The 4,864-nt window shown below is 36.5% G+C and overlaps 1 pseudogene; it reads right to left on the bottom strand.

Annotated features, from left to right (window-relative positions):
- Positions 1-344: 344 nt before the first annotated feature.
- LOC139787395 (2-aminoadipate transaminase-like) lies at positions 345-2,686 on the bottom strand (annotated as a pseudogene).
- Positions 2,687-4,864: the final 2,178 nt, after the last annotated feature.

Below are 4,864 nucleotides of genomic sequence, written 5' to 3'. Positions count from 1 at the left end.
TTAAAATGATAAAAATGTTGAGACATAGGTACGTGTCCAGGCATTGGTATATTTACTTTATATATTTTACTCTTTTAAGTATATATGTACTTTAGATTTTTGAACTTTAGATTTTGAACACTTTTGATTATAGAATTTTGTTCTTTTAAAGTACAAAAATTTAAAGTACATATATACTTATATATATACTATATATATCTATATATATATATATCATACTATATATATAGTATATTGGTTGAAAAAATGTAGATAATGAAATCGCAAATTGTTCTGACACAGAATACAGTGGATGTATGGTTACGACAATTTAAAATATACATTTACAGCAATATTTAAATTACCAGGTGACCATGTCATTCCGGTTGGATTATGAAAAAATTGGTATTGTATAAAACATCGCCCAGAATATTTTCTATTGTTTAAAAGAAAGTTGCCTTTTGTCTTCTCTTCAATTATTATTTTTTCAAGTGCATCTAGATCTACTGCATCATCCTTCATTGGCACTATATTAATAAAGACAATATAGACACTTTAGTTAAACATTTTACATATAATTTTTAATAAAATGTCTATGTTATAAAAAACATATTTATGTTATTTATATTTTTATATCTATATAATATAGGATTATACATATGGGCTGAGTTTCTAAATTATTGCCAGCGTTGAAAATCTATAGTATAACGTTACGTGTACTATAGATTTCCAGCGTTGGAAGTCTATATACATGTAACGTATAGATTTTCAGCGCTGGCAATGAATTTAGAAACTCAGCCATACCATTTGATACAATTATATCTTATTTTAATTACTATATAGTATATATGTTTTTACTATATGTATATACATTTTTACTATATAGTTTTTATATTCTTTTTTAGTTTTATAAATTTAATACATTAATGTCCGTTTTCACCAACGTCGTTTAACTTTAACCTTAGTTTAACTTACTCTTCGTCTGTTTCTAATGTCCATTTCTATCAACGCAGGTTAATTTGTAATCTTGGTTTAACTTACCTGTCATCTTTTCCTAGTTCTAAGAGTTAAGCCCCTTGTACAATAGGCGATAGCGTAGCGATAGCGACAGCGACAAGGTTGCCGACAAAGCTATAACCTTTGTCGGCAACTTTGTCGCTGTCGCTATCGCTATACGCTACTCGCCTATTGTGCAAGGGGCTTTAGAAAAGATACTTAGTAAGTTAAACCGCGATTAATCTATATAAATAAAGTTAATGCTACATTGGTAGAAATGGGCATAAGGGAGACTGTTAGACAAAGAGTGAGTTAACTAAGGTTAAAGTTAAACGGACGTTGGTGAAAACGGGCATTAGACATTATTTTGTTTGTTTTACAAATATATACAAATTTATAGTAGGTATCATCTACCTGTAACTATTCGCATTAATGGAAATTGTTTAAAAGCATCAAGAGCAATCATATAAGTAACTTCCTCTACAAAGATAATTCCATTCGGTGAGAGTATGGTATTTAATAATAGTTGAAGACCGTGCGATGCTCCGCATGTCAATATTAGATGCTCTCTCATCACGGAATGGCCATACCCGTTTGCTTAAAACTTGGCTAACTCATCGCGACATTCCCAAAGACCCGCTGTGATACCATATTGAAAGAGATAATATTTCCCTTCCTTTTCTTCTTCTTCCTAAGGCAAACATTTATTTTCATCAATATGGATTGCAAAGTATCAATAAATATTTTAGGATTTTTTTTTCTGAATAGGTTATGAATATTCCATAAATGCAAGCAACAAATATTAAAATGTTTATTTATCTTCATAAAATTTTCATTAACTATTTAAGTATCATCGTTACATTTTAATTCTTAACTTAAAAATATTTAAAACTGGTCTTTGTTAAATATTTGCATGAGATTTGCTTTTATCAAAATATTTGATAAATACAATTAGCTTTAATTGCACTTCAACTTGAATGAATATAATTGAATCTGCTATCTGATTCTGAAAAAAATTATAATATATAGATATTTTTTACTTTATAGAAGTAATTTTTTTAACTTTTATTGACTCCATTTTTTATAAGTCATAATAATAAATAATTATTAATATTAGTTGTAGTCACATATTACTTTGCGCGATTTAACAAATGCAACGGACATATGCACAAAGTACAAAGTAAAAATAAAAATAATTTTATTTGACTAATAATAACTTATTTTTAATATCATTATGATAATAAATTTCGTTTCAAAGATACTTAATAATTTAGAAAGATACAAAAAGTTATTGAGAATATGTATTGATTGTTCAAGTATATTTTGTCTGTCAAACGCAAAGATAAATATGCAATATTAAAATACTCATTTTTACCAGTCTATGTCGCGTGGATCTATTCAGCATTTCTGCACAATGTTTTAATAAGTCAGGACCAGGTGCTCCGACTGACAAGTTTACAGCTTCCTGATTGTAGACATTAAATATTGGGTCACCATCGAACAAGTGTCTCAAATGTGGATCATGAACAATATCCATGTCAGTTCAAGTTGTGTAATCTGTTTTAATTTTTATAAATAAACTTTACATTGCGTAGGCTATTACCAGAAATTATTTTATTTTACAAATAAAATGTATATACATATAAGTAGTTTACAAATTACAATTCGGACAAAATTAATTTTTTGATCACAGTTATGAATATTTTTAATCATTGTTTTATACTATTTAACGTAATATTTAATATAATCAATATTTAAATCATAAAAAACAATAAAAATCAGTATAATTTATCGATTCTATATATATCAATATTATGCACTGCGATAATGCAAAAGGAATAAGTAAGTTCTTTTTTGAAAAATATTTCAATAAAACATGTAATTGTTATGTAAATGCGTAAATTTTTATTGCGTAAATTATTATATAAAAAGTTTTTTATTTAAGTCTACGTATTATAGACAAATTCTCTCATACCAAACTGTCAGTGGACCGCTCGACGTTTTCGCGGTGCGCGCCGTGGAAAGTACAAAAATGAGTACACGAAATAACAGTCAGTCCTTTTTATTAAAGTGGGTTACACTGGACTTCGCACTCGCGATTTCGCACTCGCTACATTCCTCCGTTTTCTCGACGTCGATCATGTATCGCGTGCGAGTTATGATGGCTCACTGCCGTCCCGGACGGAGCAGGCGAGGGATCGCGGCCGGAGCTTCGCGTCGAGGAATTCGGTGACGTGAGAAACGCTCGTTGGCTCCAAATCGTCTATTGGTCGCGGTGCTTGCGATCACGCGAGAAACACCTGTGCCGTTTGCTCGAAAACACACAAAAAAAGGGGGGGAGGAAACCGTCGCGATTTGGAGCCTTTCAAGCGTTCTCGAATAATGCTTGCTGTCTCGTCGAAGTTCGAGAATTTTCAGCTCGCATTTATCCAATTCTCAACATGCCGCCCGCCTCGCATTCGACGGAATGCGAAACAAACGGGGGTTGACAAGGTCGCATAGAGGAGCGTGGGAACGTCTTGGTTCAAAGCGTTATATACAATATATACATTTGAGAACTTAACCTATTTTTACAATGTCCTTAAATCTAATGAAAAACGAACGAGCTTAATTCTAACGGGATTCCGCGGTTCCCGGCGAACTGATAGACGCGGGCAACCGACAGATCTGGGTTATTGGTCGTTTTAGCTCGGAATTGGCGGTGCGTAATGTGACGACGCGAACGCGACCGTCAAGTCCGGGATGGACCTGCTGAATCCTTGCGAGTTCCCACTTTGAAGGAGGGAGTAGGTTACTCTTAAGTAAAACTAACTCGTCAACCTTCGGATTATCGTGAGATTCGGTCCATTTCACGCGCTGTTGCAATGAATGTAAATAGTCCGACGACCAAGAACGCCAGATCTGTTCGAGCATTAATTGTACGTGTTGCCATCGCGACAACCGATTCGCATTGATTTCGAGGACGGATTCCTCCGGTACGCTCGTGAGCGGTCGGCCGACAAGGAAATGACCAGGTGTCAAAGCGGTATAATCGGACGGATCGTCGCTAAGTGGAGAGATCGGTTCGCGAGTTCAAGCAAGCTTCTATCTTACATAAAAGCGTAACGAATTCGGAGCGAGACAGAGTGCGAGCACCAGTCACTCGCCTGAGATGGTGCTTAAAGCTCTTCACTCCAGCCTCCCAAAGCCCGCCGAAATGTGGTGCCGCAGGGGGCACGAAATGCCACCGTACGCCGTCGTTAGCGAGAATTTCCTTAAGGGAGGGGTTGTTCACAAGCGCGCGGAAAGCTGCGTTGGAGCTCGCGGTCAGCACCCACAAATTCGTGCCATTATCGCTGTACATGTCCGATGGCAGTCCGCGGCGACTGACAAACCGTTGAAATGCCGCGAGGAATCCATCGGTGGAGTAATCCTCCACACTTTCGAGGTGGATCGCCTTAGTGGCGAGACAACGAACACCGCGACGTAGTGTTTGCTCCCCTTTTGGCCGCGACCGACAACGGGGGTAATGTTCATAGGTCCGGCGTAATCTATGCCCGTGTGAGAGAACGGAGGAGCAGGATTTACTCGGGGACTCGGGAGATCACCCATTAATTGCGTAGGAGTTTTCGCGGAATGTCGAACGCATGTAACACATTTATGAATGTGAGATTTGATCATGCTTCGCGCGGAAATTAACCAATAATTTTGACGGAGACATCTAAGCGTGAGTTTAGTCCCTCCATGGAGAGAGCGTCGGTGTGCTTGATCGATCAAAAGTTCGGCAATATGATGTCTAGCAAGTATGACGGGGTGTCGCTCATTGTAACTCAGCGCGGAGTTTTCGAGCCGCCCGCCAAGCCGGATTAATTTATCTTTCCCGATAAAGGGGTGGAGAGAGCGTAAGGAA

The sequence above is a fragment of the Temnothorax nylanderi genome, unplaced genomic scaffold, assembly GCF_030848795.1.
Source record: "Temnothorax nylanderi isolate EJ_2023f unplaced genomic scaffold, tnyl_v1.0 TNYL_tig1496_pilon, whole genome shotgun sequence".
Classification (NCBI taxonomy): domain Eukaryota; kingdom Metazoa; phylum Arthropoda; class Insecta; order Hymenoptera; family Formicidae; genus Temnothorax; species Temnothorax nylanderi.
The sequence above is the reverse complement of the archived record's forward strand: the minus strand, read 5'-3'. Positions and strand labels throughout refer to the sequence as shown.